General features: G+C 35.2%; 1 long non-coding RNA gene across 1 annotated transcript in view; it reads left to right on the top strand.

Annotated features, from left to right (window-relative positions):
• LOC141507012 (uncharacterized) overlaps positions 1-21127 on the top strand; it is a 63501-nt gene extending 42374 nt beyond the window's left edge. The window contains exons 2-4 of the long non-coding RNA XR_012474046.1: positions 3361-3436; positions 15179-15331; positions 20166-21127. This is a non-coding gene — a long non-coding RNA (uncharacterized LOC141507012). The remainder of the gene's footprint in view (positions 1-3360; positions 3437-15178; positions 15332-20165) is intronic.
• Positions 21128-27209: the final 6082 nt, after the last annotated feature.

The following is a 27209-nucleotide window of genomic DNA, read 5'->3' as shown; positions in this document are numbered from 1 at the left end:
CTTTTCCCCATGCAATTCAATATCCATGTTGATGCCAAAATATTTTCTCAAAGGCACTACGATCTAGTTGTGCTATTCCTTTTCTCTAAACAAATAATTTAGAGATTCTCTGCTATATAAAAAAAATCAATTGCACAAGCCCAAGGGGTAATGTACTGGGACCAAAGATCATATGAAAAAACATTTGGGGGTTTTAATGGACAAGTTCAATGGGAGTTATTAATGTGAAATGACTATAAAAAATCCTTTGTAGGCAACTTTAAGATAATAATAATAATGTCTTTTTTTTTTGTTTTTTTTGCAAGGCAAATAGGGTTAAGTGGTTTGCCCAAGGCCACGCAGCTAGGTAATTATTAAGTGTCTGAGATGGGATTTGAACCCAGGCACTCCTGACTCCAGGCCCAGTGCTTTAACCACTGCACCACCTAGCCACCCCCAGTAATAATGTCTTGAATGAGGTAGATAACAGTCTTACTGTGTTCCACCATGGTCAGATCACATCTGATATTGAGTTCAGCTTGAATTTTAAGAAGTACTTTACAAACTAGAATGCATACAGAGGAAGATAATTGTGATTGTGACTCCAACTCATGTCATAATAAAGTTGGTGTGAAGGAACAGGCCTGAAGAAGAGGAAACTTTGAGGTGATAAGGTGAATTTGAAAATTTGAAGGATTAAAGTTTGGAGAAGAAATAAGACATGGCATAGTTATAGTGGAAGAAATAGGGTTTGAAGACAAAAGATCTGAGTTTGGGATCTAACTACAATGCATACTACCTGAATGACTGTGAATTATTTAATCTCTCAGATCCTCAGTTTATGCATCCATAAAATGAGGCATTAATGCTTGTATGGTCTGCTTTATTGGGTTTTTGTGAATAAAATGCTTGAGCAAAGTACTTGAATAAAATAAACTGATGTTATTGCCATTATTTCTTTTCTGCTAACTTCCACAAGAAGTAAGGACCATGCCTTAAACTTACTAAATCACTGAGTAGTCCCAATCTAATCCTACCTTGGTTATAATACCATTGGTGCTATGATTAACTCCTGTTTTACAGATAAGACTTGATATCCTGTCAAATGAGGTATTTCTGTGATTCTGCTATGACTGATACCTTTCAAGCATTTAGGACTATTACTCTGAAGACTAATTCTCATTGTATAAATGTCTAGGTTGTAGATGTGAAGGTGGGGGAAGGTTGAGCTCTATTTGTACTGAATTTAGGATATAGTCTGAATTTTAAAAAGTAAATTGCTTATAATATTTTCCATCTATTTTCTTTCTTTTTTTATAGGAGAGAGTAGAAAAACAAATTTCATTATTTGAACATTTTAATTAGCCGAATTTTGGTTAACAGAAAAATAGATGAAAAGCAATAAATTAGGCCCACAACAACCACTAAGGACACAAATATGTTTGTTTGTTACTATTGGTAAAGTTATTTCTAGTCTGTGAGAATAGGCTCTCTAAATGTTGATTGTCCATGAGATTAAAGGGTTATGCACAGGAAAGGGGTCCTGAACACAAACTTCACGTATTTAATTTTGCTATTTATGCTCAGATATGTAAGGTCAAAATGCTTATAAAAAGGGAGTTGAGAATGATAAGAATTGGGTTTGAGTTTAATTTGGCTACTATTTGAATTGGGTAACTGAGCAACTAACAATCTTTTGGGGCTTGACTCCCACTCTATAAGATTAAGAGATTGGCATTATTTATGGAATGGTTAAACAAACTGTGGTACATGTATGTAATGGAATGTTTTATTCCATAAGAAACAAAGAGTATGAAGAATTCAGAAAAACATGGGAAGATTTATAAGAATTAATGCAGAATGGAGATCATTGAACTAGGGTAAAATATGTACAATATTTATAACAGTATAAATAGAATGCACAACAATAAAAAAAATTGAATGTAAGGCCAAGCTTAGCTTTGAAAAAGAAATGAGAAAATGTTTTCCCTTCTCTTCCTTGCACAGGTAGGAGGCTTTGGGTGAGTAACTTGCATATGTTATCAGACTTGATTGATTTGCCAATTAGTTTTGCTGAATTACTTCTCCCTTCCCCTTCCTTTTTTATTCTTTTTTATACAAATTGGTTCACTGGATAGTCGAAGGGATAGGGATATGTTTGGAAATGAAGATAATGTAGAAACAAAAGATATCAATTAAAAATAAGATTAAAAATTGGATTAAATGATCTCTTAGATAATTTCTTTATCTCTAAGAAAAATTCCATGATTCTCTTTCACATATAATTTAATTTGAAATCAAATAAAGAATGATAAGGGGTCATTGGATTTGGATCAGTAACAATTAAAATCTAAGTTGGAAAAATTGTTCTTTTACCTCAGAACAATCATATAATAGCATTTAAGCCTATAAGGAACTAGCTTCCCCCCCCATCAGAATATTCTTTCAATCTGATCACGTAGGATATTAAATGACTGCAGGTATTCTCCAACAAAACCACAGCTAGGTAGCATTTTCCTAATGATACTTACACGACTAACTTATATTCCTTATTGCTCAGAGCTATTTATTTTATCTCCTGGATGAGAATTATCTTTTAAATTGAAAGCTCAATAAAAAAGTTCTATACCTATTTATGCATTTAAACTGTTTTTCTTGATTTTTTTTAAAATGACAGTCATGATGGAATATTGAGGAGTTATTTTTGTCACTTATTACAAAATACCTTGAGCTCTGTAGATGGCAGTTGACTCTTAATCCAGTCTCAACCACACAGTCAATAAGAATTATTACATTATCATGTACTACTTTCATGCTTTACTGCTTAATCATACACCTTGCATAAAATGTAAATATTTCCTCTAAGAAGTCATTCAAGTTAATGCTAAATAGATTGTTAAGTTAGTCCATGTTGCTAGAAAAGTAGCTCAGTGAGTGATGCATTCAATATTATTTTCAGTGATTTCTATGTACAAATATTTGTGACATGAAATAGATGCAACAAATAAATTATGAAATGGACAGCCTTGCTATAATAGAAGACTGTTTTCAACTCAATTACTAATTTTCTCCAAGCTCCTCATTAAAGAGTGCTGATTAAATTGTGCCAGTTTAACCATGACCCAGAAAGATTTGTTAAAATAAACAGATGAGTATATACAAGAGGAGTGTCAAATACACAGTTCTCTGCAACGGAAACATTACTGTTTATGACTGAACCAGAGTAAAATGTGATTGAGTAATATTTTAACAATTTGAATAAAAATATGATAGAATATAAATAATATTAATATGTAGTTTTCTAAGGTAATGTGTAGTTTGCAGGAATCCTCACTGTTTAATGGTATCACTATTCTCAAATATTTTCTTTAAATTACACAGGACTAGTTCTTGCTGAGATCAGCATATCCAAGGATGATACTGCAACATCTGAATTTTCCCTGACCAATGTTATTGGGTAAGTTTTTATTATACTCTTGGTGCAACAATTGGGAAAAATAATTACAGTCTTCCTGAGAATATGTGAATATTGATTTTCACTATTGTTTATGATAGTACTTGTCTGAGGTTTCTTGTTCCTGATTAGAAACTCAATAAAATGTAATCTTCAAACTATTACAAATAGAAACCCCTCAGTCCATCTGTATTCTGAATAATTGAGACAAGCCCTTCCATGAAGTGGATATATAGAATTTGACAATTCCACTTTTTCCTTTTTCTTTAAAGCTTGGTGCTGATTGATGAGGACTTTTTTTTAAAAACAGGACAAGTTTCTGTTTTTAGTTTTATTTTGAGTAAAACAAGGTTTCAAGTTTATTTTCATTTGGTTAGGACCTGTGATTTAATTGGTATAAGAAACTTCAATAACATAAACTCTTTCCCTCTGCTCCTGCAGATCATTATTTATTATGTAATTTTTTTGTCTTGGAGAATTGATGGGGAATCTGAGAGACTGTTTCAGGGTCACACAGGCAGAACATATTCAAGGCAAAGACTTGAGTTCAGTTCTTTCCATCTTAGAAATCAGCCCTCTATATAATTAAGACACACTGCTTCTCATTCTCAATTACATAAATATTTTTTAGAACCTTTAAAAATAAGGAGAAAAAATTCTAACCAACCCTTTTCAGAAGTCCCTCCATCTACCCCTACCACATTGTAACTTGATCTATAATCATGGCATCAAGAAGATAATAATAAAATATAATAATATTTTGGTGTCAAAGTCAAAGTAAGATACTTGTACTTAAGAAGGGTACATTTGGAATTAAAGTCACAATATCATAATTGTTCTACTGGAGTAACTTTGAATCACTTAAAAGTCTTTATTAAAGGTCAAAGAAAAGACCGTCTTGAGGTGCTAGGAAAATAAGTATAAGTTTACAGCTCAAAATTCTTTACATATGTAATGAGAAAATTACACCAGATCTCTAGGGAGCAATTGAAGTCAGAGAGTTTCTTGAAAAGTGATTTAGAATTTCCATGAAGAGATGACAAAACAGAAATGGAGAAGCCATGTAATTGTCCCTCCCGCTTAGCAGGACCAGGAATGAGTTTTAAGATTCCCAGATTAAAAAATAAATGAATAAGAATGATGTAACATTTAGTGGGTAGAAGGGTTTATTTATTTATTTTAAAAGTTGGAGCTTGAAACCTAATGATCTTGGCTAGGAAAAGGGTACTGAATGTAAACTAAAATTTGTGAATGAAAGTGGAGCAGCTGCTGCTTTCAACCACTTTGTTAATTAAATACCATGAAGATACATGCAAATTAAATTTTAAGCATAGAAAAAAGTAGACAGTAGTTGACAAATAAGATGTTTTGGGCAGAGAAGAATTTTTTTTCTTTTAAATTTCATTCCCTCTATTATTAAAAAAAATTTATTGGTGAATTTTTATTTCACAACATTCTTTTGAATGTACAACTTTTCCCTCTGCCTAATAATGCCTATTCCATTTGTAATAAATTGTAGTAAAGATTAAAAAACCCCAACAGTTTAATAAAACCATCAGACACTGATCTGTTTGTTTATCAATGAAGGATAAATAGATAATTAGAGCAAGCAGTATTTGGGCTAGTAGTTGGGCTATATTTTAATGACTTCAAGCTCCTGGATAGGAGATCCACATAGTGGATACTGTTGGAATTTAAAAAAAATTAATTTTATTTAAAGCAATGGGGCTAAGTGGTTCACCCAAGGTTAGGCAATTATTAAGTGCCTGAGGTCAAATTTGAACTCAGGTCCTCCTGACTCCAGAGCTGGTGCTCTATCCATTATGCCACCTAGCTGCCCTATACTATTGGAATTTAAGTAGGTTGCTAATTATGGCAGAAATTTTGTCAAACTTCAGTGAACCTGTGACCTCATTGGTATGAGTACTTCCAATGATTTAAATGACAATCCATACGTGCCTTCCTATCCCATACAGCTAGTCCACAGGATCTAGGATATAGATTAAGTGAGGCAGAAAAACCATTTAGACTCTTTTGTAAGAGCTTGGCTATAACTATTTCTTTTATTTGCCTATAAATCTTCCACAGGAAATCTACTCACTGTTTGGAGCCATCCTTTAGGTTTTTTTTGTTGTTGTTTTGTTTTTAGGTTTTTGCAAGGCAAGTGGGGTTAAGTGGCTTGCCCAAGACCACACAGCTAGATAATTATTAAGTGTCTGAGGCCGGATTTGAAACTCAGGTACTCCTGACTCCAGGGCTGATGCTCTATCCACTGTGCCACCTAGTCATCCCAAGGTTTCTTGACATTACATGGGAACCAATGGAGCATGCAAGTCATCTGTCCACTTATCTTTCACTCCTTCTACATGATTAGATCCCTTTATCTTCAGGTCATATATTCGTTTTTATACTACTTTTGGTGCTCAGTTTGTCACTGGTAATTTGCTAAAAATCTTCAGTTACTCAGCCTGGCTATTTCCATCACCTTTAGGATGATATACAATTTTGATTCCTCAGAATTTATAACATTTCATAAAAATCTCTCCTGTAATCATAGCTTCATCAAGGATGTCCTTGATATAGTATATATCTAAACTATTTTATTAAATTTTATAGAAGTGAGAAAGTAGACATATGTGGTTATTATTGATTTCTTCTCTATAACCTTTCTTTTTGTGGTAAAGATAACTATTATTTGCTAATCAATTGGTGTCTTCCCCTTACAGATATCTTGCAATTCAGTCCTTAAAAAGATTCGAAAACTGTGTCTATCACGATCTTGCTCTGTGTAATATTTGATTGGGTTTTTCTACCTTTGTGCCTTTTTTTTTGTTAGTACCACTTACTAATTTATTTTGACAGAAAAAAACATATCTTTAAAGTAATTGTTTTCTAACCTTGTTGAGAATTTAGATGTTACTCATACATTACAACCATGAATCTGGATTTTTAAAAAAATGATAACAAAAGCTAATTTTATTATGCTCAGAACTAGTACTGAACTTTGACTTCATCCTTGACTGTTCTCTCATCTCTTACATATTCATAATTGCCACTCTGTATTATTCATCTTTCTACTCTAACTCTCTATTTCTACTATCAACTCTCTAGCACAGGCCTATATCACCAATGACTTTTAACTATTGTCTCTTTCTACCAACTCAATCTTTATACTGCTTTCAGGTTAATAAACTAGGTTAATGGATTTATACACATTTTCAATGCTCAAATGATATTAGTTTTTTCTCATTTATAGACAAAGAAATGGAAACTTACAGGGAATAAAAGAACTGGTTAAAATTAAGTACCTAAGCAATCACCTAAGCAATTCATTCTTTTCCCTGACAGTTTCTGAATGAGGAAGATTGCTTTGGATTACCATATTGGGGAGAGCCAGTGGTCCTGTCTCCTGGTTAAGATATAATTCAGTCCAGAGTCCTAGAGTCAAGAAGACTGGAGTTCAAATCCAGACTAGACCCTTCCTAGTCATGTATCTAGGGCAAATCACTTAATCTTTGTCTTCCTCAGTTACCTCAACTATTAAATGGAACTCATAATAGTACCTACCTCATGGATGTTAAATGAGATAATATTTGTAAAGCACTTAGCAGATTATTTGGCAAATACTAGGAACTAATTAAAATGCTTGTTATCTTCCCTTTCCTCAGCCCTTGCTGAGTTCTATTTCATTAAATATCTATTTCAGTAAATATTCCTTTGTAAATGCTAATACTATTAATTAGTTAATTGAAGCAAGAAGGAGCACAGCAAATGGAGAATTAGGAATGATATAATAGCAAGTTCAGCCTCTCACTAGTTACTCTTGGAAGTTTGAAGTGGGGAAAAGTAGTCAATTGTCTTCTACCCACTTGGCCAACATGAATAGGAACAGTGAGAAGGAGCCCAGAAGGAGTACTACAGTGAAAAGAGAATTGCACCTTGATTCAGAAGATCTGAGCTTTAAGCTTGGTTCTGACAACTTGGGTCAGTGTAAATTCTGACAGCTGTAATTTTCTCATTTGTGTTAAACAATGAGCTAAAATGAAATAACAAAAAAATTTATCCATGAAGTTTTATTCTTTAGGATTTTACTGAACCCATGGTAGATGATATCAACAATTAGCTTAATAAAGAAACAATACTTATAGGAATCTCACGAAGGATTGTAAAATTTGGGTAGACAACCAATCAGGTTACACATTAGTACATTAGAGTGTCATACTGTACTCTAACCTGTCCATAAAGTCTGTTCTCTATGAGAACTGACAAAGATCCAGTTAGCAACAGGATTACTATCTTCTTTTCTGACTTGATATTTTATATTGTTATCAGATATGATATAGATATATAAAACACTAGGATTTCTCCCTTTCCAAAATGTCATGAGTAAGAATTTATTCACTCTCTTATAGAGATAACTAGACCAGTTTCCTGTCTTCTCAGGATGGTCTTTACTCTGATTGTTTACATGACTGTGAAAGTCAAACTTGCAGATGTAATTAGAGGGAGGACTAGGCTGTTTCACACAGATAGAGCCTGCTTTCATATTTATAGCTGGAGAGACACAGACCTTATGGAGGGCAGAGGCTCACATTCAGACTTACAAATCTCAGTTTGAGTCTGATAAAACAATTTTTGGTTAGAAATATAGAATTAAAGAGTATCAGATTTAGACATTTGTAATATAGGTATAATCATACTTGTACTAGTACCTCACTAATGGGTTGGTTATGGCAACCCATCAATACCTCTTAGGCAACAGTTTGTTGATACATTTTAATAACAGCTCTCCTTTTGTTGTTGTTGTTTGTTCTTCCTTCTCAAAGGAACATCAGGGAGGAAATGCCATGATATGCAAGTGAATTGGATTTAAGTGAGACAGGACTGTGCAAAGTCATCAGCCTCACTTTCTCCTCAAGAGTCTTTTGAGTCCAATGGTCAAATATGGATCAGGATGACTGGAGATGACCCTGGATGCAGTGGGAGACCTTGGTCTTTTTAAGCTAAGATCTTTAAAAAGTCTCAGTTTGACTGAAGCAATACCCATTTCGTGATTGAAGCAATTGCATAGTCAAAAAAAAATCAGGGTTTCTGAACAAAACAAACAATTGTTAATTATGTTCACTCTGAGTCAATCAAGGCTCAAACAACTAAGTGCAGACTTAAAGTTTTTGCCAATTTTTGAAGTGTAAACATTCATACTGATAATTTAAGAATGGATGCTTGTGAGCTGGTTCCAATATATCACTGCTCCTTGGGTTTTTGGAAGTCAAGAACCTTTTTTAAATGTGAACTCTCATTAGAACCCTGGTCTCTTAATACCCATCCAGTTCTTATTTTGGTATACCCTGCTACCTTCTTTAGGAATGAGGGAGAGGGGAGAAGATTGAGCAGGAGGAAAGGAGAAAATATGATGTGGGAGCAGTTCTGCAGAGAGGAAAGAAAAGAGCTTAATACAAACAAAAGGGAGAGCATCTGGTATTTTAAGGAAGAGTTTTGTCATCAGTATGAATGATCCTCAAGTTGAAGTTTATATTTTTGGTAGCAGCATTTAGTTAAGCACTAAAAAGAGTTTAGGATGGATGAGTTAATGCAAATGAACCAAAATAAGCTTGAGTCGCTAGGCTGAGCAGCTGCTGGACCAACCTGCCAATATTTTATTTCTCAGAGTTGCTTGCTTCAGACTCATGTGCTGAACAGGCAGTGAGATCACAGTACATACAATTCAGGATTTCCTGTGCTATTGCTCTAGGGTAGGATGGGGGGGGCCCTCAGTTCTTTATCAGATCCATTTTCTACTTAGGAAAGGCAGTGAATTTCTGTGTTGTCTGCCACAAGGAATTAGAGCATTAACTGAGGAGTCAAGAAACCATGGTTTTAGTTCTGACTCTGCTGACTAATTGTGTGACCTTTGGCAAAATCCTATTCAGGATCTGAGTAGTCTCATATGTGAAATGGGGGTGGGGGGAAAATTGGATGATCTCCAAGGATGTCTCCAGTTAAAATTTTAACTAGAAATTTTTGTACCCAGAGTAAATGCAGGTGGGTTAGTGAATCATAGTGAGGTCTGACTTCAGGCATAGTCATAGTTCATTTCCCAGAGATGGTCCTGCCATACATGACAGCATGGACTTGCTGAGGCTTACAATAATGTTATTACTAGTTATATTAAATGATATTGCATTTTAAAGTTAGCTTTATTTGTGTTAATTCATTTGATCCTTGCGGCAACTCTGTGAGGTAGGAACTATCATTACCTCCATTTTGCAGTTGGGAAACTGAGGCACAGAGAGGTTTAGTGACTTGTCTAGGGTTGCAGATGAGGAAACTGGAACACAGATTGAATAATTTGTTCTAGGTCTTATAATTAATAAATATCTGAGGCTGGATTTGAATTTAGGTCTTTCTCACTCCAATAACTGCCTTCTAACTAATATAATAATAATAATAATAATAATAATAATAATAATAATGTCAATGATAGCACTCATACCTCAGGGATGTTGTGAGGATTAAATGAGATGATGTATGTGAAGTGTCTTGTAAGCCTTAAAGTTTTTTTTTTTTAATTAAGGTCAGTTATTGTTACTAGGTGGAATGGAAGTCACCATGTAGAGGAAATACTTACCAAATCCTACCTGGAATGTTGGTTCTCCAAGCAATGCTTGTACTGCTGTTATGGCTCTGCTTACATCTTCAAAAGGAAAAACTCACTGAATCTCTTTACCTAAGAGGAATTAGGTATTCCTATTAAAAACTGAGTTTCACAGTAGGAAATGGCCATAGTAATTTTCTGTTTGATGAACCTGAAGACTCCAGCCTCTGGGATAAGAACTTACTTTTTGATAAAAACTGCTGGGAAAACTGGAAGATAGTATCACAGAAACTAAGTATAGATCAACATCTCACACCCTACACCAAGATGAGGTCGAAATGGATACAAAATTTAGACAAAAACGGTGATATCATAAGCCAATTAGGAGAACATGGAATAGATTATCTGTCAGAACTATGGAAAGAAGAGCAGTTTATGATCAAAGAAGAGATAGAAAACATTACAAAATGCAAAATGGATAATTTTGATTATATTTAATTGAAAAGTTTTTGCACAAATAAAACCAATGCAACCAAGATAAAAGGAATGCAGGGAATTGGAAAAGAATTTTTACAGCTAATGTTTTTGATAAGGGACTCATTTTTATAATATATATAGAACTGAGTCAAATTTATAAAAACACATGTTTTTGATAATTAGTCAAAGGATATAAAAAAGCAGTTCTCAGATGAAGAAATTTTTTTTGGCAAGGCAATGTCCTTTGGCAAGGACACATGGCTAGATAATTATTAAGCATCTGAGGTTGGATTTGAGCTTCAATCCTCCTGACACCAGGATTGGTGCTCTATTCACTGCATCACTTAGCTGCCCCCAGAAAAAATTGAAGTTATCCATGGACATAGGAAAGAAATGCTCTAAATCATGATTGATTTAGGAGAAATTATTGATTTTTGATTAGATTATTGATTGTAAATGAAAATAACTCTGAGGTATCATCTCACTTTTATCAGAATGGCTAAATAGGTATTATAAGGAAAGGGATCAATAGTGGAGGGGATGTAGGGGATTGGGACACTAATGCATTGTTTGTGAAGTTGTGAACTGAAATTGTGAACTTTCTTTCTGGAGGGCAATTTGGAATTACTTCCAAAGGGCAATACAACTGCATATGCCCTTTGATCCAGCAATATGGCTACTAGGTTTGTATCCCAAAGAGATCACAAAAAAGGGTAAAAAAAAAACCCCACATGTACAAAAATATTTATGGCAGCTCTTTTTGTAGTGGCAAAGAATTGGTAGTTGAGGGATGCCCATAATTTGGCAGATGGATGAACAAATTGTGGTAAATGAATATGATGGAGTACTATTGTTCTGTAATAAATCATGAGGTGCAGTACTTCAGAATAGCCTGGAAAGACTTGCATGAATTGATGCTGAGTGAAATGAGTAGAACCAGAAGAACATTATGCACATTAACAACATTGGATGATGATCGACTCTGATGGATTTGTTCATTTCAGCAGTACAATAAATAAAGAAAATTTTAAAAGACTTATGTTAAAAAATACCAATCATATCCAGAGAAGGATGGAGTTTAATGGAGACCAAAGTTTACTATATTTAATTTTTACAAGTTTTCTTATGTATTATGTAATTTTTTTCTCTCTAAGGCTTTTACTTCATTTGGATTTGATTCTTCTTTCACAATATGATAAATATGGATTTATGTTTAGTATAATTGTGCATGAAAAGTCTATATTAGATTGTTTTCTGTCAGGGGGTGGAGGGAAGAAAGGGAGGGAGGGAGAAAAATATAAAAACTCAAAATCTTAAAAAAGTAATTGGTGAATACTACCATTGCATATTATGGGAAAAACAAATAAAGAAAAATATTTTAAAAAGACTTGCATGAACTGAAGCTGAATGAAGTGAGCAGAACCAGAAGAACATTGTATACACTAACTGCAACACTGTGTGATAATCAAAATTGTGTGATGATGGACTAGCTCATTTCAGTAGTACAACCATCAAAGACAATTCTAAGAGACTTGTGATGGAACATTATCACCCATCCAGAGAAGGAACTATGGAGTTTAAATGCAGACCAAAACTTATTATCTTTAATTTTTTAAAGTTGTCTAATATATTGTTTTTTCTCTCTGTAATTTTTTCCTTTTTTGATTTGATTCTTCTTTCACATCATGATTAATATGGATGTATGTTTAACATAGCTAAACATGTATAACCTATATTAGATTGTTTTCTGTTAGAGGGAGGGGGAATAGAAGGGAGAGAGGGAGAAAAAGGTAAAACTCAAAAATCTTTAAAAAATTATTGTTTTAAACTAGCTTTACATTTAGTTGGAAAATAAACAAATATGATATTTTGAAAAAGGAAAATAAAAGAGACTAAGTTTCACACAGTATTTAAGTGTAGAATTTGAACTCAGATCTTTCAGATTATAAGATCAGAACTCTATCTACCTGTCTCTTTATTCTTCTCATAAAAGAAAAGGATTAGATTGAATCTCCAGAATGATAGGTTGTAGCTGAGATCTAGTCAGTAAGGGAGTCTAGGAAATGGATGAGATGACTTTAAGGCTATAGCAGTAAATCAATCAATATCAATTAATATAGCTATTACTACTAGCTGAAGCAAAGGAGAAGGCAAATGGCAAATAAAATATTGAATTTGCAAAGTCTTTATCTTTTTGGTTAAGTAGAATTAGAGTAGGAGAGAAAATCTCGAACGTTTCCTTTCCAGTTTTGACTGTTTTGTAAGTTGGTTTGGAATAAGATTTCAGAGAGGGACCAGAAGAACATTGTACTCAAAAAACAGACTTGCTCATATCAGCAGTAAGATAATCAAAGATAATTCTAGTGGACTTGTGTTGGGAATTATCATCTATATCCAGAGAAGGAATTGTGAAGTCTGAATGTAGATCAAAGCTATTTTCAATTTTTTAAAATTTGTTTTATGTTTTTTTCCCCTCTCATGTTTTTCCCCCTTTTCTTCTGATCTTGTTTCACAGTATGATTAATTTGGAATTATATTAACATAATTATACATGTTTAACCTATATTTGATTGCTCTTTGATAGGGACAGGGGAGAGGGAAAAAAGGGAAGGAGAAAAATGTGAGATTCAAAACCTTATCAAAAATGATTTTTGAAAACTATCTTTGCATATAGGTGGAAAAATAAATAAATTAAAAAAAAGAATTCATGTAGTAGATGAATCTGTAAATAAAGAAGTTGAAAACAAATTGGTGGATGGTTGGTGGTTGGTAGCAATATAATCTTTCTCCTGAAATTACCAAATCGTTATAGATATTATTTAGATTTTTTTTTTTAACAAAATCTCCATGAGCTAAGAAGGGAAGAAAGAAGCAAACATTTATTAAGAGCCTACCCTGTGCCAGACCCTATGGTAGATACTTAAAATATTATCCATTAGATTCTCATAGCAATCCTGGGAAGTGAGCATTTTTATTATCCTCATTTACAGATGAGGAACTTGAGACAGAGAGTGGTTAAGTGACTTGCTCAGAAGCACACAACTAGTAAGTTTGATGCCATATTTGAAATCAGATCTTCTTGACTCCAGACCCAGCACTCTATCTACTGTGCCACCTAGCTGTCTTAATTCCATTTTTTCTTTCCCTATTTTGAGTGATTTATATAATAGAAAGAGCATTGAAATAAGAGTCAGAAATCCTGGGTTCTTGTCCCATTTCTGCTGCTGATTCATTTTGGTTAATAATTTTATGACTTTTAGTTGCATCTTTATTTCACTATTAATTTTCAAACCCTATAGACCAATTCCTGTGGTAATCTGAGAAGCTTGGGTTGTACCCCTGTCTAATTCTTACCACTCATAGACTTATAAGATAAATAGAACTCCCACCAAGAAAACATGCATCCTATAGTGCAGATAGACTGGAAAAGAATTTGTATTTTGAGGACATAGATTCATGTCTTTCCAATATCACTTATTACCTTATAACTTTGGACAAACACCACTTCCTCTCTTAGGCCCACAGTTTCTGACTCTGTCAAAACAGGAAGTTGGATAAAATAGTCTATAAGCTCCCCATGATCTTATGAACTGCTTGTTTCTTGACTCTATGAATGACAACTCTAAAGAATCACACAATTTGCACAGGAAGATTATTAAAAGTGGAAGTACAGGGGCGGCTAGGTGGCGTAGTGGATAAAGCACCAGCCCTGGAGTCAGGAGTACCTGGGTTCAAATCCGGTCTCAGACACTTAATAATTACCTAGCTGTGTGGCCTTGGGCAAGCCACTTAACCCCATTTGCCTTGAAAAAAAAGTATTAAAAAAAGTAGAAGTACAACCCCACAATCCTACAAACATTGGGATTGTAGATTGGTTCTTGTCTTGGTTCTTGTCTCTACTGTGAGGAAGTATATGACTTGATATACTTTTATGGTACATGCTTTGGGTTTCTCCAAACCAAGATAATGTCAAAATAACCATTACCTAATAATATTAATAATACTTTTAGGTGTGCAAATATAGTGCTTTTAGAACTTTCCTTCATTCCCTGACTCTGAGATGTGTTTGAATTCATAGAGTTTCTATACTTGACTGGTAATTTCTGTGTACAGAATACAGCTATCCCTTCCACATTGTGACTTTCCCCACCATGGTTTCAAAATATCAACAGCTGACAAATGAAATTAAATGGGCATTTTGAGAAACTTTCGTGGAAATTAGTGATGACATGCAAAGGCCAGCCCACAACACAGAAAATATTTAAAAACTCAGAAATGTATAAAAATATTTATAGTATTATATAATATTAACATATTTTATCTTTTAGTACTGTAAATATGCCATAAAAGGAAAAGAAAAAAAATCAAGTTTCTTCTTTGACATGAATGGCCAAAATTTTTATATGGAATTTCTAGATCCCTTAAGAAGAAGAGATAACTATATTGGCTTCTAGGATTTCCATTTCTGATTCTTTTGTAACAACTAGGAGCATGTGGATCTTCCTGCTTCCTGAAGTTGAGTCTACTGTAATGAAAGACCTAGTTCCAGTGACTGGGCTTTGTGTGAAAAAATGGTGATCCCCTTTGAACTCTTCACTTGTCATCATTGCATTATTATGATGCTTCCTTTAACTTCATGTCTCTTTCTATGGTGGGACATGTTCTTGGTCAAGCTGCTCTTGGGAGAAGGCTGCCATCATCCTCTACAATAAAGCTGATAGCTGGTATTTCTCCTCTGACTGTACTTGCAGAATCTTCTTATCTCCTGGAGCTGCTATACCAGTTTCACTGATAATATAAAGCAACTCTTCTACTTCCCTAACCAAGTGAGTGATAAGGACTTAAATTCTTGGTCTTATGTTTTGGTGAGCTCCAGGGGATGAGGCTGTTGGGGTGGGTGGGGTGAAAACAGTGATGAATAGAACTGTAGTTTGAAAGTATGTGACAAAATATGAGGGTCATCAAAAAACACAGGTAGTAAAGACCCCTTGTAATCACCACTAATTCTTATTGGCTACGTATCACCCAAGAGATGAAAACTGCAGAGGAGAAATTTTGTTTTTGTCTGTAGTCTGGAAAAACACCTTTGCCTCTTATTCCTTTTCAGTCAGTTAGTCTGTCAATAAGTATTTATCTGGTACTTTGTGACAGCTAAACCTTGTACTAAGAACAAAAGCAGAAATAGACAATCCCTGTCCTTGAATAGTTTATGGTCAAATAAGGGGAAGACAACACTTAAGAAGGGGTTGGAGGTTGGGGGGGAGGATATGAATGTCCAAATATATTAGCTTGATGAATCATGCTTCAGATGAGGCCACTTTAACTTCTTAAGTGATGGCTCTAGAATTAGGAGGGATTTTGGGGCAACCTAGTCTGCCCTTATGATTTCATAGATGAGGAAATTTGGCTTAGAAAAATTGCATTATTTGTCTAGGGTCACAGAACTACTGAGGGAATCATAGGTTTGTATATTTAGAACTGGAAGGGAGCTTGGAAGCCACTGAATCTAACTGGATTATTTGACAGATGAAGAAATCAAGGTACTAAGGAATTAAGGTGACTTGTCCAGGGTTCCATTACTATTATGTTTCTGGGGCAGGATCTGAACTCCTTCCCAGTAGATGATACATATGGGATCATAGACTTTAGGGTTGTAAAGGACCTTAGAGATCATAGAAATAATAGTTAAGATTTGAACCTAGAATCTTAGATTCCAAATCTAAATTAATGAAGTTGATAATGAAGTTTTACAGCAATGAAGTTTTACCATTTGGAAAGATTTCTCATTTTTTACTGTTATTGTATTGTCATTTTTCAATGGTGCAGGTCTCTATGTGAACCCGTTTGAAGTTTTTTGCCTTTTTTTTTTTTTTGCAAGGCAGTAGGGCTAAGTGACATGCCCAAGGTCACATAGCTAGGTAATTATTAAGTGTCTGAGGCAGATTTGAATTCAGGTACTCCTGACTCCTGTGCTCTATCTACTGTGCCATATAATTGCCCCACAATTTGGAGTTTTCTTGGCAAGGACATTGGTTGGTTTGCCATTTCCTTCTCTAGCTCAATGTACAGATGAGGAAACTGAGGAACATAGGATCAAGTGACTTATAGTAAGTGTCTGAGGCAGATTCAGAGTCCAGAAGATGAATCCAGGTCCTGTGCTTTATCCACTGAGTCTCCTAACTGGCCTTTGACTGTTTACAGATATTTAAAACAATATCTTTTCTGACAGTGACATAGGGATCTATTAAATCTGACCAGCTACAGCCAGTGTGACTCCTCTCTCAAGTAACCCTTGTGTCAGAGGTTCTCACATGATACAGAGGTCCCCTGGTATTCTTTGGGAGATTGATTTCTTTTGGCTCACTGCCCCCCACCCTGCCCTGACAGAAGATCTTGGAAAAAACTGACTACAAAATCTCTGAATTGTCTCTAAATCTCTTTATAAATGTATAGTTCTCAAAACTCAGAGATGAAAAATTTTATTGCTAGGTAAGGGGGGGAACCCAACAACCCCTTCTATCTTTCTTTCCTTCATTTCTTTTTTTCTTCTTTCCTTTTTTCTTTCTTCCTCTTCTTTTCCCTTGTCTTTCTTTTCTCTTCTTTCTTTCTTCCTTTCAATTTATTTTTTTATTTATCTAAGGCAATGGGGTTAAGTGACTAGCCCAAGGTCACACAGCTAGTAATTATTAAGTGTTTGAGGTCAAATTTGAACTCAAGTCCTCCTGACTCCAGGGCCAGTGTTCTATCAACTGTGCCAGCTGTGTTTGCTTGTTTGTTTTAACTACTTTGGGATACCACTTCTCCACCAAATGAAGGCATTTGAGTCTTAAATGTCACCTTCATAATTATTTTTTTTTCAATTGTGTATAGTTTCTGTGAAAAAATTTGTATAATCCCAGAGTTGTTGGAGGAAGAAGAGTTTTATCTTCTTTTCAGTGTCATTGATGTATCTGCTGAGAACAGAATGGTGATTTGGTCTCTCTGAAGAGAATAACAATGTCCCCTTGTTGACTTTCCATATAATACTCTCAACAGTTAATGGAGTAGAATTTAACTACCTTTGTGTCATTATCATCATTGCTAGTATTTATAATTTTAAAGTTTCAAAGCTCTGTACCCACTCTTTGACTCCTTACAATAACTGTGAAGGAGGTTTCCCAAATAGTTAAATGACTTGTGCATGGTTATACAGCTATTAAATATCTTAGTCAAGATTTGAATCCAAGTCTTCCTGACTTCAAATCCCACATTATATCTACTATGTCATATAATTATCCAAAAATTTGTATTATGTTGAACCAGTCACTCAATTTCTGTGTCCAATGACCATATAGGGTATGAAGGAATGTCTAGAATGAGGTATTCTCCATGAAGGTTTAGTTTCTTGCATCATTGGTCCTAATTACAGGTGCCAACATTGACATTCTCTAGCACCACCAGCCTTGCCCAGGATTTTAGCAGGAACTGGTGTGGTTTGTGTCCAAGAAGTTGGAAGAGATTGTTAAGCCTGTCAAATTCTGGCACTAAATGGCATGGGCAGGATTTGAGAAACAATGGAGAATTTGTTTTAATCAGGAGCCACCTTTCCTTAGAATCTCCTTTTCCTGGAAATGCTGCTGAGGAAAAGCCTAGAAGTCTACTATGTAAACATTTCCCTTGCATAATACACTAAATTTTTTTTTCATCCTGAAATGCTCTATCCCTTATCCTCACTTTGTAGTTTTTCTGTCTTCTTTCAAGGCTTGACTCTTTCCCCTAAAGCCACTAGTATTTTTCCTTTTACATTACTTTTCATCTACTCTGTATATGTCTTGTTTGTACCTGCTTAATTGCACATTGTTTCCCCCATTAGAATATAAGTATTTTGAAGTCAGGGGTGATTTTTTGACTCTTATAAAAATCCTGACCAGAGTGTCTGGCATATAATAGCATATAGTAAAAGTATTAATAAATATTTTTTGATTTTTGCTAGTGTGATTTTGGACTAAGATCTCTCTGAGCCATTTAATTTCTTGTGAAGAAGATAACTTGTTATTTTGAAATATTGTTTGAACCTAGCTTTGTGTGATGATATATAGTTTATGTGTAGATTATGCTAACCCCATATGCCCTTTAGGGAGCCAGAGATTGCCAAAGGTTGGGATTCCACCCAAAACTTTTGTTTTGCCTTAGGTTAATACTTTGTGTTTGGGGTTAAGCCAATACCTTTTGTTTTGGCTTTGCCAAAATTTTATTGAATTTTTATACTTGCCTGCTGATATACATCTCAAGAATCCTATTGGTCTTCTCTGGAAACTGACTACTTGCATCAGTGTATATGTTTGTACCCTTTTTGAAAACTATCCAAATGTATTTTATTGTGTTCTTGCATCCTGTTGAAATTCTATATAAAGGTAGTTCCACCTTTTTCCAGTTCTTTCCTTTGCCAAGGTGACAATAAAATTTTTTCCTAAATAATTTTTCAGGTTTTGTTCTCAATCAACAATTGTGTGTTAGGGAGAGAATTTGGAGAGTTAAACTAAATATGGTTTATGAAGAGTCTGAGGTTGCTTTGGTAGGGCACTAAAGACTGCCTATAAGTCCTAGGAGGCTAGAGACTCTACAAGATTCTCCAAAAATGAATACATCAGGATTGATTGGTTTCTTTAGGAAGTTCCTGACTCTTCCCCACTAGAATTGATAGATACATGGACTGAGGGATTCAATATCAAGTATTTCATTAAAGCCTACCAAAATTCTCAAAGAAAGATTTAGCTGAATTGTATTATCAAGGTATCAGCTAGGGCATGGCCCAATGGAAGGTCAGCCTGGACAATCAGGATATCAAGAAAACAATCTGAGTATGATCAAAGCGAATTTCTGAGACTGAAATTATAACTTCAATTGTTCTATGAACTTTTAAGGAGTTGCTCACTTGATCCCTCAGGAGATATTAGTCTGACAGTTTATTTAAGAAAAAAACCAAATTGGGGACGGCTAGGTGGCGTAGTGGATAAAGCACCGGCCTTGGAGTCAGGAGTACCTGGGTTCAAATCCGGTCTCAGACATTTAATAATTACCTAGCTGTGTGGCCTTGGGCAATCCACTTAACCCCATTTGCCTTGCAAAAAAAAAACCTAAAAAAAAAAGAAAAAAACAAATTGATGAAGTCCTATTGCTCAGATATAATGTGCATTAGAATTGTAGTCTTGAGGTATTCTGATAGCTAACAGATCTTGGACAGGCATGGCAGATATTCAATAGGCTAGACATAGAATTGAATATGTGAGTGAGTTGGGGATTAGGGCATAGCAGTTTTCACTGAAAAGCATCAAAATGGCTAAGGAGCATATTGATTCCTTTGCATGTAAACTCACTTCTGACTCTACCTAAATAGAGTCCTTCCATTTTTAAGACCCCCAGAAAACTTCCTCTTTATTACATAGCACCAATTTATCATTCACCCATGACTGGAAAAGGATTATACAAAGTATGGATTGAAACCAGGCAGGAAATATCATGTATTCTTTTAGGACGACCATCATTAACCTACTGTCCATCAATGGTCACATTACAAATAGAAGGATGAAAGCAGGCTGAGTCACATCAGACCAATTATATAGACTTCTCAACAATCCTAAATTATCCACTGACTGACACAAAACCTTATCTTTCCAACAGCCACATTTTTCTGATGAAGCCATATAGTTGCAAATCATGGAAAGTCATGAAGACTCAAAATTGTGGATGACCTTGAGGTCAACAATGGAGAGAACTTGGTAATTATATGGAGACTGTAACATGCTAATCAAAATGGCTTATGCCTAAGAAATACTTAAAAGATATCTGGTGAGTATGTAAATGGAAAATAAGATAGTCATATTCAGAGAATAAAGGATGACAAATGGGTTGTCTGAAATCTGCATTAATATCCAGGAAATACTTAAAGATTTAGTGAAAGGGCTATGTAGTTCATTAATTAGATCTTTTATGGAGGATTTGTGGGAGAATACCAAGAAGAACTGTACAGGATGAGCAGGCATAGCCAAATTGCAGTTTGCTCCATTTGAGGAATTATCCAGTGACCTGGAAATGCAATGAAGTATTAATGTATATTTACATTTAATATGCATGAGATAGTTCTTGTTCACAGTAGGGAAGAAGATGCTTACCAATACTTGAACAATGAGGGAGGAAGTATATTTACTCCTGGTTATCCTAGCATGATGTGATGTAGTCCCCCCACGACAAGGAATCCAGGATCACTAAGGTGCTGAGACAGTGAAGCAGCAGCTGCTGCCAATACCTTTGGCATGGATTCTCAATTTCTGCTATATACTGGAACTGCCTTCAGTTAAAACAAAAAGTCAAACAAAATAGAATTTCCTAGCTAATTAATTCATTATCTTCTTATTTTTAGAGGCAGCGAGGTGGTACAGTAGATACAGTGTTAGCCCTGGAGTAAGGAAGATCTGAGTTCAAATCTTGGGCAAGTCATTGAATCTCTGTTTGCCTCAATGACCTCATCTATAAAAGGGGGATAATAATAACACTTCCCAGGGTTGTTGTGAGGATCCAATGAGGGTAATAATTGTAAAGCACTTACCATTGTGCCTAACACATAGTAGATGCTATATGAATTATATTATTATTGCTATTGTTGTTAATGTCTAACTAACTAGTGATAGTTAGTTAAAAGGAGTTAAAAAGAGCCAGGCAGCCCCTTTTTGTGGTAGACTGGTATAACTATGAGAGTCTGATGTTCCTTGATGGCTTTCCATATATGTCTGTTTCTGTTCTCTTCCATATGGGTGTCTCTGGGAAAGTCTTCTAGGCTAAGCTCTGCTGACCACTATTAGTCAGTTAGTCAACTATCAATTATTAAGAATCTACTATGAGCTGAGAATTAAGTTAAGGACTGGGGATACAAAAAAAAGGCAAAAATCATCTTAAAGGAGCTCACAGTCTACTAGGAGAGACAACATGCAAACAGTTATATACGCAGAAGAAAAATGCTGGAGAAATTAGGAGTAACTGCAAAGGGAAGACACAAAGGTTAAGGAGAATTGAGAAAGGCTTTTTATAGAAGGTGAGACTTAAAGGAAGCCAGGGAAGCTAGGATGTGGAGAGGAGGAGGGAGAGCATCCGGAAAGGAGGGCAGCCAGTGAAAATGCTTGGAGTTGGGAAGAGAGAGAGTATTATGAGGCTAGTATCACTGGATTGAAAAGTACTAGAGAGAAGATTGAAATGATAGGATGGTTTTAAAAACCAATTGAAGATTTTATGTTTGATCCTATAGGTATTGGGGAGTCACTGGATTCTATTGAATAGAGGGATAATCATGGTCAGACCTGCATTTTAAGATCTAGTGGAAAATGGGGCAAGAAAACCACCTAGCAGGCTTTGGAGTTAGTCCAGTAGCTATGAGTAGTGATGGGTGGTAGGATGCATTGTCACAGTTGCTGATTTACACCTTGGGCAAGAGATCTGATGCTGATGATTCTATGCCAAGACAGGGACTAACCCTTCTTTGTTTCTTATTCTAATAGTCTTAATTTGATTCCCTCTTAACCTGTCTGCCTTGTGGAAATCCAGGATCCCAAGTATCTGTTTTCTCCTTTTAGATTTCAGATTTCCCAAGGCTGGGCTTACTCAGTTGTTGAAAACAGAATCTTTGGCATCCTCTCCTGAATTCTCCCTATTTTCTCAGTTGCCTCTCCTTCAGAAATCAAAAGATCCTAAAAACTGGACATCATATGGAACACTATTGTTCTATTAGAAACCAGGAGGGATGGGAATTCAGGGAAGCCTGGAAAGATTTGCATGAACTGATGTTGGGTGAGATGAACAGAACCAGAACATTGCACACCCTAACAGCAACATGGGGGTGATGATCAATCTTAATTAACTTGCTCATTTCATCATTGCAACAATCAGGCATAATTTTGGGTTATCTGTGATGGAGAATATCATCTATATCCAGAGAAAGAGTGGTGGAGTTTGAACAAAGACCAAAACTATTAACTTTAATTTAAAAAAAAACTGTTATCTTAATTTGTAATTTTGCTATCTTTAAACTTTGTTTCTTCTTTAAGGATATGATTTTTCTCTTATCACATTCAACTTAGATCAATGTATACCATGGAAACAATGTAAAGACTAACAGACTTCCTTCTGTGGGGGTGGGAATCAAGTTTAGGGGAAAACTTGTAAAATTCAAAATAAATAAAATATTTCTTTTATTAAAAAAATTGGACATCATAGGATCCTGAGCTGAGAAGTCAAGTGACTTCTATCTATTAATACTGTGGCAATAGGATGGCAGTAATACTGGAGAGTCAAGAGGAAGGATACTGAAAGCAATACGTAGACCAGGACAACTGAATTATTGATATTGAGACAGAGAGGACCTGGCAAATTTTACCTCATTTGATCCACATAGCTGCTCTGGGAATTAGAAACTATTATTGTCCCCATTTTGCAGTTGAGGAAACTGAGGCAAATAGAAGTTAAGTGACATGCCTAGGGTCACACAGATAGTAAGTGTCTGAGGTCAGATTTGAACTTAGGTCTTCCAGTCTTCAGGTCCATTACTCTAGCTCTGCATCACTGAACTGCCTTGAGGAAGCCAGAGGGTAGGACATACCATGTGCATATAAGGACACATACATACATACATACATACATACATATAGAACATTGAGTTCAACAAATTGAGTGACCTTTTTTTTTTTTTTTGCAGAGCAATGGGGTTAAGTGGCTTGCCCAAGGTCACACAACTAGGTAATTATTAAGTGTCCGAAGCCAGCTTTGAACTCAGATCCTCTTGACTCCAGGGCCAGTACTTTATCCACTGTGCCACCTAGCTGCCTCAAGTAACTTCTTTCTTAACTGGAAATCCCTGTTATCTGTCTCAGAATTGAATCCCTTCAATCTGACTGTACTTTACTTCTTGTAGTCTCCTTTTGGTCATTTGGATTTTAATCCTTTTTTCCATACTGTTCATTACTTTCTAACTCTTGCTGTATAGCTTCATGACCTGTATTTTGTGACTTGGCATGACTTTTTCTTCCTTCTCCCCAACCCCTCATTTGACCTTCCCTGAGCAAGGGGAGTCTATGTAGGATTCTATATAAGGAATAACAGATGGATTGCCTGTGAGTTGTTGTAATACCCAGAAAATGTTAATGTTTTTGAGCAGGAACTTTCTGATTATGAGTTTCCTGTTCTCCCGAATTGAGAATTCTTCAGCTGGTGTTATGAAATTTTCCAGTCACAGCCCAGAACAGCAACTGACCCTCCATATACTGACTTAACAACATTCTCTTCACCCAACTTGGAAATTCATGACCTCATGGATCTACTTGGTTATTCTAGGTCTCAGATTTCTAAAGTCTATACCTATTCTGTCTCTTAGTTCATCTAGAGCTGTACAGTAATTATTTTTAGAATACTACTATATGTTCCATTAGTCAGTGTTATGTGATCATGTAATGAAATCCATGCCTTAATGCATTAACCAATCTATTGGGAAAAAAATACCAAAACCTTTCAATAGCATCTTTTTATTTTTCTCTTTCATGCAGTAGCTATCAAAGAACTATGTTGGACTTGAGTGCTAAATGTCAAATCATTAATGATGCTGGCGAAAGGCTATGAAGTCATCCAATATCGACCTAAAAAGAACATTTGGCACCATCTGATTTCTCTGCCCTAACATTAATGTGAAATAGACCTTAGATGCCAGTGAATTACTTTCCTATTTAAGTTCACAAGGACTTTCTTAAATTCCTAATCCTTTTTTTAGCAAATAAAGCCTTATCATTTAATGTTTTGCTCAGGTACTTTGGGGCTAAAATGAAATTATTCTTTGATAGATGAAGAAATTTTCCCAAATACTATTGAGAATTTTGGAATGTGGCTCTATATGGACTTAGCTAATTAGCTAATATTGTTGATCTGAGGCAAGGATGGCCCACTTCTTTTCCTCATTTCAAAGACCTGAGAGTATCATAGTTGATGGACCAGGAAATCAATAGCTTACCCAAATATCAAAGTTATGAGAACTTCAGTAAATGATAGTTTATAGTATTTATCTTCTTGGTATGCTTCTTCTTTTTTATTTTTTTTGTAAGGCAATGGGGTTAAGTGACTTGCCCAAGGTCACACAGCTAAGCAAGTATTAAGTGTGTGTTTGAGGTCATTTTTGAACTCAGACTCTAGGGCTGGAGCTCTATCCACTGTGCTATCTAGCTGACCCTGGCATACTTTTTAAAGACACAGAACCCATTTGCATTAGGGCAGCTAAATGATGCAGTGGAAAGAATTCTGGACCTGGAGTCAGAAAGATCCGAGTTCTGTTTGACCCTGTTAGCCTCAGTTTCCTAATCTATAAAATAAGCTGGAGAAAGAAATGGCAAAACTCTCTAGTATCTCTGCTAAGAAAATCCCATGCTACCAACTATAGTGTTATGAAGAGTTGAATGTGCCTGAACAAATGAACAAGGGTAAACCTACACATATCCTTTGACTAAAAATACTATTGTTAGGCACATGTCCCAAAGATATCAAGGTCCCATATGTGCAAAGATATTTTTACTTTTTATTGTAACATAGAATAGAAAACAAAGTAGATGCCAATTAATTGGGGAATCACTGAATAAATTGTGATATATGAATATAATGGAATTTTATTGTGTCTTAAGAAATGATGATTATGATATGGTCAGAGAAATGTGGAAAAATTTATATGAACTAATATAGAGCAAGAACAGTCTATGTAAAGACCATAATATCAAGAGGAGGGAAAACAACTTTGAAAGACCTTAGAACTCTTGCTAAAACAATGACTAATCATGACTTTTGATAATGAAACATAGGTCTCACTTCTTGGGAGTGTGATGAACCAAAGATCAAGACTCAGACATACATTCTCATACATGACTAATATTATGCTTTCTTTAGCTTGATTATCACTGTTTGTTATAATCCTTCTTGGGGAGGGAGAGATGGGTTAGTAGATAATGAAAAGTATGAAAATCACATCAATAAAACATTTTAAAATGTACAGAATTTTTAAAAAAGTATAAAAGGATGAACATTTTGTTCCTACTGTGTTATGCTCAACATATATTTCTTTCAGAAAACTTTAAAGTAGTATTTTATTTTTCCTTATAATTCTTTTTCCAATATTTATTTCTAGCCTGAAATATTTGTGTTTGTTGATAACTGTTACTTTCTTAATTAGTAGTAGAATGCAAAATCCATGTTTTTTCTCTTTTGTATTATGGCTTTGTCTCTTGCCTCTGCTCCTCCTCTTTGTACTTAAAACTTTTCTCTTCCAGAGGCTGATATTGTTAATCCATTCCTCTATCCACCCCCCCCCACCCCACAATGTTTCCTTTCTCTTATTTAATGGTTTGCCCTGTGGAAGGGATTTAATTTGTTGTCCCTTGGTCCCAGTGGTCAGAACTGAAAAAAATGAATGGAAGTAATCAAATTTAAGTAGATTTAAGTAAGATTGATAAAAGGAAAAACTTTCCAACAATCAGAGCTGTCCAAAAGTAGCATGTGAGCTGCCTCAGGAAGTAGTGAGTTCCCCATCACATCATGTCTTTAAGCAATGTTCCTATTCTTTCCAAGAAATGAATATTGTCTTTGCTTTATTCAGGAAGTTCATTCCAGGAATTTATCCTTTAAGAATCATTGTCTCAGTTTTCTGAGCAAAAGGTTCAATGATTTTCACAGAATCAGAGTGTAGTGATGCTCTAGACACACTCTCCTGCAAAGTATGAACAGCTGCCTCAGTAATTCAAGGTTCTAGGAGCATGTATCCCTGAAGGATTGGGGGGACTTTTTCTCTAACTTTTCTGTAATGCCATCAGCTTGAGGCCTCACTCCAGTGTGGTTCACCTATTTTTAAACATTAGTGATTAGTGCTCAGTTTCATTTAACCATTTAGTATTGATTAACCTCTAGAAAGACATATTTATTGTATAGACAGAGCAGAAGCTATAGATATTCTCCACTTTCTCTAGATCTAGAGACACATGCATCCATACCTTGATCATGGAGAGAATGAGCTAAAACTTAAAAATCTCGCTCAGTATCAGTTCATGCAAATCCTTCCAGGTTTCCCTGAATTTCCATCCCTTCTAGTTTCTAATAGAACAATATTGTTCCTTGACATAGATATACCACGGTCTGTTAAGCCATTCCCCAGTTGAAGGACATTTACTTAATTTCATTGCCACCACAAACAGGGCTGCTAAGAATATTTTTGTACAAGTGATGTTTTTACCCTTTTTCATAATCTCTTCAGGGTATAGACCCAGTATTGGATGAATATTTCAAAGGAGACAGAGCAGACAAAGAAAATTACCAACCCATTTCTTCCTGGACTTCTCCACATGAGAAATCATGAGATGGATATTGAGAATCTTTTCTGAATAAGAGACAAGTGTGCTTCCTTTTCACTGGAATTTCACTTCACTTGTGTGTATCTCACTCAATTGCTCAAGTGCCCAATTGCCTCAAGGATGGGGAAAATGATGTTAAAAAAAAAGGAAAGAGTTGTTTGGTTATCATTCTTAGTCTATTTCCCCAAGAAAAACTCTTTTTAACTCTCAACCCATTACCTTTCCAAGGAGTTATTCCTGGGAGTCTGTTAAAGAGAAGATTATAGAGAAAAAATGTAATTTCTTAATATTCTCAGTTTTATAAAGA

The sequence above is a fragment of the Macrotis lagotis genome, chromosome 1 (assembly GCF_037893015.1).
Source record: "Macrotis lagotis isolate mMagLag1 chromosome 1, bilby.v1.9.chrom.fasta, whole genome shotgun sequence".
NCBI classification, from domain to species: Eukaryota; Metazoa; Chordata; class Mammalia; order Peramelemorphia; family Peramelidae; genus Macrotis; species Macrotis lagotis.
Note: the sequence above shows the minus strand (reverse complement) of the source record. Positions and strands in the feature narration are given on the sequence as shown.